This window comes from Saccopteryx leptura, chromosome 1 (assembly GCF_036850995.1).
Source record: "Saccopteryx leptura isolate mSacLep1 chromosome 1, mSacLep1_pri_phased_curated, whole genome shotgun sequence".
Taxonomy (NCBI): Eukaryota; Metazoa; Chordata; class Mammalia; order Chiroptera; family Emballonuridae; genus Saccopteryx; species Saccopteryx leptura.
Window position 1 is genome coordinate 389,994,134 of NC_089503.1, and position 11,644 is coordinate 390,005,777.

The following is an 11,644-nucleotide window of genomic DNA, read 5'->3' on the forward strand; positions in this document are numbered from 1 at the left end:
TCATACTCTAGATTTAGAAAGTCTACATTTTAACGAGCTCTTCCATTTTGGTCATTTTGTGAAATCTTTGATTCTTTTTTCTTTCTCTCTAATATAGATTGTTTTTTAAGAGACAGAGAGTCAGAGAGAGGGATAGACAGGGACAGACAGACAGGAATGGAGACATGAGAAGCATCAATCATTAGTTTTTCATTGCACATTGCAACACCTTAGTTGTTCATTGATTGCTTTCTCATATGTGCCTTGAGCACGGGCCTTCAGCGGACCAAGTAACCCCTTGCTTGAGCCAGCGACCTTGCGTCCAAGCTGGTGAGCTTTTGCTCAAACCAGATGAGCCTGCACTCAAGCTGGTGACCTCAGAGTCTTGAACCTGGGTCCTCCGCATTCCAGTCTGATGCTCTATCCACTGTGTCACCTACTGGTCAGGCTCTCTCTAAAGTAGATTTAATAATAGTAAGTTCCTCACAGGATATTGTTAAGGGTGAAATAAAAAAGTGATTCTTCCTATTGTTGATTATATAATAAATACTTAATACACACCAGGGTATTTTAATTATTATAATGCCTATGAAATTAAGCTCACCAGACCTTTTTATGCTTTGTCGTTCTAAAGCCAATAATATCTTCATCATCATTTGCTAATTTTCTTTAATTAATATGTTCAGTAAATATTATTTTAAATGCAAGGCCAGAAACATTGGTTTATGTATAATAACAGAATACACATGAATCTATAGGAAAAGATTATGCTGATGTAGAGGAGAGGGACTTTCTAGATACTGAGATTTAGACCATAGCCTCTGGGATCTACAACTAACTGTGACTCTAGGTAAGTTAAACATTTTTATTTATTTCCATAGATTATTACATTTTTAACTGTTGTAGTTAAGATAGGATAGTTATGAGAACTGCACACTGAAACGTATAACCCTAGTACATTAGTAATTGTACAGTACTATAATTATTCATTCATGCTGATGGAGACTAGATTTCTTTTGTTATTGACCCCATTCTCATTACTGAAGGAGACAACTGGTCCATCCTGAGTCACTAATAAATACCAGCTGTATAATGAATGGCTCTCTGCTTAACCGTCACCTCTGCATTCAAGGTCACTCAGCGGTTCCTTACTGGTGACCGAGCCTCTCTGGTTCTCAAGTGCTTGCAGCTTCTTCTCGGGCTCATTCATTCTGACACTTTAGGTCCTGCTGACCCGTGACCCAGACCACGGTCTCTCCCTGATGTCAGCTGCTCAGAAGAGTCCCTGTGATCTGTCCCTCACGTCTCCAGCTCCTGTTCTCTCTTCACACACTCCAGTCCCACGTCCATCTTGTTCATACTCTACTGTGGCCTTTATGTCCATCACACCCAGTGCTCACTTCCCCACATGTTCTCACTTCCCTGCCGCCTAGTGGTTCTCAGCACACCTGACCACTCCATCATTCTGGAAAAATTTATCTCCTTCACCTCCATGCGTCACATGCTATTGATTTTCCTCAATGCCACTGGCACCCTCTTCGGTCCCCTTTGATGACTCATTAGTCCTTAGCCCTCTGAGTGTGACCCTGGCCATCTGGTCTGCCACACTCTCTCTGTCCCTGTGCACTTCCTCCACGTGCTGGAATTCCACTCAGTGCAAGTGTCAGTGACACCAGCATGCACACCTCCAGGCCTGGCCACCCCTGAACTCCAGGATCCTGTATTTGACTGACCTCTTCACAGCTCCACATAAATGTCACAAAATCATTTAAAACGTAAAGAAAATATTTATTCCTAACCACCCACTTCAAATAAATTTATTCCACAGTCTTCCCTATCACAACACACAGCGCCGCCGTGTTCATTCAGATCACTGAAGACAAATCCTTAGGGATAAGCTTGCTTTTCCTACACCGCCCCAACTTGATTCATTCATAGTTTATACAAATGTATCTCCCACATCCATCCACTCCCCCTTCCCCACTGTCTCCTCCAGCCCTCACTACATGAGCCCAAGTGCACCTGCCCTGAGAACTCTTCCTGCTCCTAAATGGCCTCCCAACTCCACCTGTGAACCCCTGAAATCCAGTCTCCACGTGCTGGCTAGAATTATTATTAAATATAAATATAAATAAGTTCTTCTTATAACCCTCCCGTAGTTCACATATCTCCTCAGATAATATTCAGATTTCTCACCCGGGCCGTCAGTGCCCAACACGCACCCTCTCCTGTCCTCTCCACCCTCTTCCTGTGTCAGGGTCACAGCCCAACGGGCTCGCTGGGCTTCAGCCATTCCTGCCTCCTCTCTGTCCCGTAAACACGGCAAACACGTCCCCACACTGTGTCCTTTCCTGCTCCTCTCCCTGGAACACCTGTCCCTTGTTTCCTTCACAGGGTGGGTTCTCTCCTCACTCAGGTCTCAAATGTCTCTCAGTGTCACTGTCACAAGGAGAGGTCCCTAACCACCTGAATGAAGTCAGGTGAATCCAATTCTCTCTGCCCTATAACCCTGGTATATATTTTTGCTGGTATATATAATTATTGCTCTCTGAATTTTTTTTTTCTTAAATGTTTACTGTGTTATTGTCTTTCCTGACATTAGCAAAGTTCCATCATAATAGGGAACTTTTTATCCTATTCAGATAAGATTCTCTGAGCCTAGAATAGAGCAGAGTATAACACAGTCACTCAGATAAGTAGCTGTGGTCTAAGTGAACACACCCAGAGTTCTGGGACCTGATTATTGTGGGGATCCTGGAACAACAGGGGCTTAAGCTCCTAGACTCTTTGTTTAGATGACACATTATATTTATTTCATTTCCTGTGAGAAATTCAGAGACCCTTATTCCTTCTCCTCCTACTAGTTGGAAGAAATACGGCAGGGAAGAAAAGGTGATTTAAGAAAGAGGGAAAGTATCACTACATTGTATCCTGTCTACAATCTGGTCTAGTGCTGAGGCCTGGGGGGACTGTGGGATCCAGGAATGGTGTTGACGTAGCTGGGGAGAGAATAGGGAGGAACCAGAAGTGGAGATAACCAAACAGTTAATTCAGGGAAACAGAGGGCACAGTGAAAGGACCTGTGACAATTGCGGCCAAAATTCTAAGAGGCTGGTGAGTTCCCTTGACTTTCAGCCTCGTGGGATGTAAATAACCTTCATACCCTCTGGGTCCTGTTCAGGGTTTATAGTTTTTACTTATGAAATTGCTTGTATTAGACTATTTTTTTCTTAATTCAATTTTTTTTTTTTTTTTTTTTTTTTTTTTTTTTGCTTATGAAGACAGGATTTCATAGTTTATCTATCTTAGTTGAATCCCTACTTGTGGGCTCAGGCCCAAGAAAGGTGATGTAGGAGAATCTGATAGTACAGAAATGTTCAAGATAAACAGTGAACACGAACCTTGCAAGACATTCAGAGAAACTTTGAGTTCTCTAAGGCATCAGAGACATTGACCCCATAGATGCTGGTTGTCTGCGGGGTCACTCTAAGGACCAAGAGTCTCTGTTCAGCCTCGGGGACTTTCCACAGGAGGAATGGAGAGCACTGACCCAGCATCTGTCAGGGGACCTCCGTTACAGGGACCAGGCCTTATGGACACTGAGTTCAGGAGGGAAGGAAGGGAGACAGTAGGGAGGCCCCTTAACACATCCTCACCTATTAGGGAGACACACCAACATCACAGATGCTGTTGAGGACATAACACAGGATTTTATAATTCCTTTTGAATTACCATGGAATTTTAAAAGGAACTTGCCCCTTTTATGTAATAACTCAATATTATAAAGGGATTAGGATTTATTTTGACATTATTATTTCTGAATCCCATGAAGACCCTGAGGGAATGGGACACGAGGCTGGAGAGGTTTATTGCAGGAGAGAGGAGAAGAAATGGTCTCTACACAGGGAGTCCCTGACACGGCTCTCGTAGGGCGAGCACCAGGCAAAGAATCGGAATCCACAGGATGAAGACAGGGGGTCACTGAGGAGAATGTCACAGTTCTCTAAGGGACATGGCCTGGACACAGTGACAAAGCTCATCCTTCCTTCTCTCACCCACAGCAGCTCACCCCCGAGGTGCACTTACGTGGTGTGTCCCTGGCCCCATCCAGGAGAGGGCTCAGTACTGTCACTGTCACTGTCAGAGCTGCCACCCAGGAGCCTCCAGGAAACCACAGACGCTCCATGCTGAACAGAGAGGACGGGTGCAGAGAGCAGGGAGTCCCACTCTGTGAGGATCATGACCCTTCCTCACCCACATCCCACATAATGTGAACCAAAGAACTCGTTTTCTGTTCCTTGATTGGGTGATGCCGGCGCTGAGAACCAATCATCGTCAGAGACAAACAGCATCATCAGTTGCTAGTTAGAGACTCAGTATGAAAGTCCTTTTCTGAAACTTAGAATTTCCTGAATGAAAAAGACTGTTTTAATTCAGTGCTTTGAAGGTTTGATTCAGCTGCATCAGAAACAGTTTATTGGGCCCCTGTTGTAAGCCAGTTCTGTGATGGTCAGTGATGTGTGTCCAAGTTGGAGCCTCTTAGGAGTGTCCAGTCCTGACACCTGCTGACAGAGCTGTTCTGACACATGTGTGTGAGTGTGTTTAAGAGTTGAAGGGACGGAGGGGAGAGGATGGCCATTGAGGAGACTTTCAGTTGTGTCCCTATGACACCACAACCTTGTGTGTGCATCTGGGGAATTACTTAAGCTCTTAGTTAATGTCGCTGTGATCATTCAGGTGTCTCAGGACAGAAAATGACTATGGTTCTCTGGACACTTCAAGGAGCAGCCTCCCCTGATAACTGATGTGACAGACTGACAGCTATTGATTGGAGAGCATGATCTCTCTTCATAGAGAAGCATGACTGAAGAAAATTAAAACTTATCCACTAATTTAACCTGAGTTAATCAGTTATCCAGAAAGGGTTTAAAGGAGGCTATGTATACATATATAGGAATGGGGGGAAAGTACCTTTGGAGAGCACTTATCCTAACAGTGAGATAGAACCACCTGTCTAAACAAAGCATCCAGGGAAATGAGAGGTAAGGACTCAGGTCAGCCTTTGTCACAACTCTTCTTTAAAATAATTAATAATTCATGTGAAGAAAATATTTAAATCCTTACTTCTGGTCCCCATGGTGTCCTTTTTTTTCTTTCTTTTCTTTTTTTTTCTTTCTTTTTATTTTTTGAAGGGATGTCCTCTTCTTTATTCAACTTCTCTTGCTTTATTTTAAGAAAGCTTAAAAGAAGACCTTGTTGTTCTAATACAATTTTCTAATACAATTGTTATGTAGTGCTCAGGAAATGGAAGACTATTGAAAAACTATGAATTATATCTTTTGTTGTACTTATATAATTTTAAACATATTTTTCTACTTTAAATAATTATTACACATACTTTTAATATGAATATATAGCTCAGAACCTGAATAGACTGTTAAGGACAGCTCTCTATCTAAATTTTTGCATTTTGCATTGTCATTATTTCATAGTTCAACTATACTTTTTATTTAGACATTAAATTTAATGGGGTGACATGGATCAATAAGAGTACATAGGTTTCAGGTGAACATCTCTATAGCATTTGAACTGTTGATTGAGCTGGATGTCTATCACCCAAAGTCACATCATTTTACATCACCTGATATTTGTCCCTCTTTACTCCCCTCCCCTGGTCACCCTTACCACCAGTAACCACTTCACTTTTATCTATGTCTGTGAGTCTCAGTTTTGTATCCCAACTGCGAGTGAAATCACATAGTTCTTAGCTTTTTTCCTATTTACTCATTTCACTCAATATAATGCTCTCAAGGTCCATTCATGTTGTCATAAATGGCAATATGTCATCATTTATTATGGCTGAAGAATATTCCATTGTATATATGTACCACATCTTTTTTATCTATTCCTTTATCAAGGAACACTCTGGTTTTTGCCATTGTCAATGATGCTGCAATGAACATAGGGGTGCATGTGTTTATTCGTACCAATGTTTTTGAGTGTTTTGTGTAGACACTCAGTAGAGGGATTGCTGGGTCATATAGTAGTTCTATTCTTAATTTTTTTAAGCATGGGCATACAGAAAGGGACAGAGAGACAACAGGAAGGAAGAGAGATAAGAAGCACCAATTCTTCATTGCAGCACCTTAGTTGTTCATTGACTGACTTTCATATGTGCCTTGACTGGGGATCTCCAGCCAAGCCAGTGATCCCTTGATCAAGCCAACTACCTTGGGCTCAAGCCAGTGACCTGGGGGTTAAGCCAGTTACCTTTGGGCTCAATCCAGCTGCCGTGGGGTCATGTCTATGATACCAAACTCAAGCTGGTGAGCCCGCCCTCAAGCCCGCAACCTAGAGAGTTCAATCCTGGGTTCTCAGCATCCCAGGCCAATGCTTTATCCACTTTTCCACATCTGGTCAGGCTGTATTCTTAATATTTTGAGTAACCGCCATAATTTCTTCCATAATGGCTGTGCAGTTTACATTCCCACCAGAAGTAAATGAGCATTTCTTTTTCTCCACAGCCTTTCCAACACTTGTCATTATCTGTCTTGTTGATAATATTTGGATAATCAAACAGGTTTGAGGTGGTATCTTTATGATATCTGTGGTAACTTCTCTTTAATTTTGGATTTTGTTTATATTTCTTTCTTTCTTTTTGTTCATTTTTTTTGAATTTTTCTGAAGCTGGAAAAGGGAGGCTGTAAGACAAACTCCAGCATGCACCCGACTGGGATCCACCCGGCATGCCCTCAAGGGGGTGATGCTCTGCCAATTTGGGGCATTGCTCCATTGTGACTAGAGCCATTCTAGCACCTGAGGCAGAGGCCATGGAGCCATCCTCAGTGCCAGGGCCAACTCCGCTCCAATGGAGCCTTGGCTGCAGGAGGGGAAGAGAGAGACAGAGAGGAAGGAGAGGGAGAGGGGTGGAGAAGCAGAGGGGTGCTTCTCCAGTGTGCCCTGGCCGTGAATCGAACCTGGGAATCCTGCACACCAGGCCGATGCTCTACCACTGAGCCAACCGGCCAGGGCCGGGTAACACTTTTTAATCGTCCTTTAGAGACATAGTCCCTAGCACAGGATGTAGAGGTGACAGGACAGGGACAGATTAATGGGAGGACACTTATACTCATGAAACTTTTTCTCAACGACTTAATAGTAACCACCTACACACACACACACACACACACACACACACAACTAAAATACGTAGCTGAAAAAAGAAGATATAGAGGAAATAAATAAGGAATATCAGAAAACAAAAGCAACTGTCAGAAAATAAAGGAGAAATACCAAAGTAGACACAGAGCTACCAGAACACAGATCATAAAATGGCTACAGGAAACACTCGTGCATCAGTAATTGCCCTAAATGACAATAGATTGAATTTAACAATAAATAGGCACAGAAGAGCAAATTAGGTCAAAAGGTAAAACCAAGTACAGGCTGCCTTCCGAAAAACCATCTAAGCTGCAGGGACAAATGGCCAACAGATATATGAAAAGATGCTCACCTTCATTAGTTATTAGAGAAATGCAAATCAAAACTACAATGAGATACCACCTCTCACCTGTTAGATTAGCTATTATCAACAAGACAGGTAATAGCAAGTGTTGGAGAGGCTGTGGAGAAAAGGAACCCTCATTCACTGTTGGTGGGACTGTAAAGTAGTACAATCATTATGGAAGAAAGTATGGTGGTTCCTCAAAAAACTGAAAATAGAACTACCTTATGACCCAGCAATCCCTCTACTGGGTATATACCCCCAAAACTCAGAAACATTGATACATAAAGACACATGCAGCTCCATGTTCATTGCAGCATTGTTCACAGTGGCCAAGACCTGGAAACAACCAAAAAGCGCTTCAATAGAAGACGGGATAAAGAAGATGTGGCACATATACACTATGGAATACTACTCAGCCATAAGAAATGATGACATGGATCATTTACAACAAAATGGTGGGATCTTGATAACATTATATGGAGTGAAATAAGTAAATCAGAAAAACCAAGAACTACATGATTCCATACATTGGTTGGACATAAAAATGAGACTTAGTGACATGGACAAGAGTGTGGTGGTTACCAGGGGTGGGAGGAGGGAGGACATGCGAGGGAAGGAGGGAGAGGGGAAGGGGGAGGGGGAGGGGCACAAAGAAAACTAGATAGAGGGTGATGGAGGAAAATCGTACTCTGGATGTTGGGTATGCAACATAATTGAATGACAAGATAACCTGGACATGTTTTCTTTGAATATATGTACCGTGATTTATTGCTGTCACCCCATTAACATTAATAAAAATTTATTTAAAAAAAAACAATATAAGAGGATTCAGAATCTTATAAAGCCATACATTTTTCATGTGTCTTTTTTCAAAGTTTTTCATGAAAAATATATTTTTCCACGTAATATTATCAGCCTAATAAGCTCTAAATACTAATTAAAAATCTTGGTAGCTTATTTGTATTTTGCACGTAGGTGTGTGGCTGACATTTAATACTCAATGTTAAATTTAACAAAATGCTCATATCTTGAACTGATGCTGCTCATAATGAATGTATCATCTAGTATGAAGAAGTCATTAAAAATGTATACAATCCAATGGTGCCAGAAACAATAGTTTCTGTACCCTACATTAGTCTTCTATACCCCATCTACTATTTCTTTCTTTTCAAAAAAAATTATATATGAGATATATATATCTATATATATATCTATATATAATTATATATAGATATATATATAGATATATATATATAATTTTGCTCCTTTCCTTCCGTGTACAGCAGGAGAGCCCACCACCCTGCAGGGTGAGTCCTGGGTTGTCTGGGTCCAGCGCTGTCACCCCAGGGTCCTCCTCACGTGAGGGTAGCAGGTGCACTGGAGGGGCACTGGGAAGTGTGGCTGTTCCTTATAAAAGCACCGAAGAGGCCCTGGCAGGTTGGCTCAGTGGTAGAACGTCGGCCTGGCGTACAGAAGTCCCGGGTTCGATTCCCAGCCAGGGCACACAGAGGAAGCTCCCATCTGCTTCTCCACCTCTCCCCCTCTCCTTCCTCTCTGTCTCTCTCTTCCCCTCCTGCAGCCAAGGCTCCATTGGAGCAGAGATGGCCCGGGCCTGGGGATGGCTCTGTGGCCTCTGCCTCAGGCGCTAGAGTGGCTCTGGTCGCAACATAGCGATGCCCTGGATAGGCAGAGCATCGCCTCCTGGTGGGCAGAGCATCGCCCCCTGGTAGGTGTGCCGGGTGGATCCCGGTTGGGTGCATGTGGGAGTCTGTCTGACTGTCTCTCCCCGTTTCCAGTTTCAGAAAAATACAAAAAAAAAAAAAAAAAAAAAAAAAAAAAAAAAAAAAGCACAGAAGAGGAAATAGTCTCTTTTTCCATCTTTGGAGGTTGTTGTGAGACAAGATGAAGCCTAAAGCTGCTTCAGACCTCCTCCTACCGTCTCAGGTGAGCTGACGTGAGTAACAGAGGTAGGGGACACCGAGTCCCGGGTTCCCTGCTAAGGACACTGGCCCGAGGAATTGACCGACTCTGGAGATGTCCCATCTGAGGTCTGTCTTCTGTGTCAGATAGTAAGTTATAGAAAAATAATGAGGATGAGGTTGAATTTTCTTTTGGTGGCAGAAACCACCTTCATTAAAATAGTCATACCGTACACTGTAATTCTGCCATATAATTTCACAGCACAGTTCTCACTCCTTCCTCTTAGAGAATAAAACGAGAGGAAAGTGCCACCCTGGATTGAATCAGAATTTATCTCCAACTGCACGCTTATTGCAAATGTTGTTATCAGTTTTTAAAATTTCTACACGACAATAACCTATTTCTCACAGCTAATACATAATATAGTTAAAATATGCATGAAATAAGCCCTGGCCGTTGGCTCAGTGGTAGAACGTTGGCCAGGCACGTGCATGTCCCGGGTTTGATTCCCTGTTCGATTCCTCTCTGTCTCTCTCTCTTCAGCTCCCGCTGCCATGTTTCGATAGGTTAGCACACATCGGCCCCAGGTGTTGAGAATGTCTCCATGGAGCTTCCACGTCCAGAGCTTCAAATGGCTCAATTGCAGCATGACCCCTGTGCACAGACCCTCGGTCCCAAACAGGGCTGGCCGGATGGATCCTGGTCCGAGCACACGTGAGAGTCTGTCCTTGTCTCCCCTCCTCTCACTTAGAAAAAGAAGGGAAAAAATGCCTGAAATAATCTTCAAATTTGCTTAAACATTAAATAGTTTTCTGTAACAGGAACGTGTGTTCAAATGACTATTCCTCTGAAATAAACTTCTGAATCAATTATCTACGCTTTAGATTTTAGATTCACACTGAAACTGACCATTCAGATGAAAACCGAGAGCAGAACCCACCATCTTCTAACCATGTGAGTTGTCTTTCCCTGAAGCCCATCAGCTCTGTGTGTTGTTACAGTCTGTGGACGAAGAACTACATACTGATTTACAATTAGAGTTTCAGTGTTCTATGCAAGAGTTTTGATTTACTATTCTTGCTTATTTTTCATTATATATATTTTGTCATATTTACATTTTTTATTTTAATTAAGTGACATGAAGGGTACAGAGACCGAATCCTGCATGCACCCAGACCTGCATCCACCTGCAGGCCCCCTATGTGGTGAGGCTCTGCCCATCTGGGGCATTGCTCGTAGATCAGCAACCGAGTTATTTTAGTGAGTGAGGTGAGGCCATGAAGCCATCCTCAGCATCCAGGGTCAACTTGCTCAAACCATTTGGCCATGGCGGCAGGAAGGGAAGAGAGAGAGAGAGAAAGAGAGAGAGAGAGAGAGAGAGAGAGAGAGAGAGAGAAAGAGAGAGAGAGAAAGAGAGAGAGAGAAAGAGAGAAAAGTGAGAGGAGGAGGGGTGGAGAAGCAGATGGTCACTTCTCCTGTGTGCCCTGGCCGGGAGTAGAACCCGGGACTTCCACACGCCTGTCCAATGCTCTTCCACTGAACCAACCAGAGAGTTGCTTATTTTTTATTATATGTTTTCCAAGGTTTACTTCTATTGTTATTTTATTTTCAGTTTTTATGCATTGTGTTTTAAAGCATTTGGTTAAATTTCCTATTATATAAAATACTTATAGAATTCTCAAGACAAAACTATTAAATTATATATGTCTATCGAGGTTTTTTTTGTCACCCTCAACCCTTATTTTGAAACATAGGTAACCATTCATTAAAATTCTTTTTTGTTTCCATTTACACATATAAGGAGAAAGAGGGAGGAAGAGAGAATGTGTACTGCTCTGTTTCTATTCTCCTCTACTTTATATTTTAAAATATCACATGTTGTGCAAACACTCTTGTAGTTTCTTCCAAACACATTAGGAGATTGTTCCCAGCAGGATTCTCAATCTCTCTTCCAGTGCAGAGTCTCTCACTGTTTGCTGCACATCAGTGGATCCACACATTCCCTTCTTTCCCAGCACTGTCTCTGACTGATGCTAAGGTGAGAGCCATCCAGGATTGTCCTGTGACAGACACTGAGGTTGTCACACAACCTGGAGGGTGCCAGAAATCCACCTTTCCACTAAAGTTGCATTTTTGTCCTCATGGACTCAAAAATATAAGTGGGGAAAGGAACATCTCAAGGCAAAGAGTCAGCCCAGCACTGACTTGTATCTGAGACACAGAAAGACGGAAGTATTG

General features: G+C 42.6%; 1 protein-coding gene across 1 annotated transcript in view; it reads right to left on the reverse strand.

Annotated features, from left to right (window-relative positions):
* LOC136387808 (DLA class II histocompatibility antigen, DR-1 beta chain-like) overlaps positions 1–11,644 on the reverse strand; it is a 93,144-nt gene that overhangs the window by 7,146 nt on the left and 74,354 nt on the right. The window lies entirely within an intron of this gene.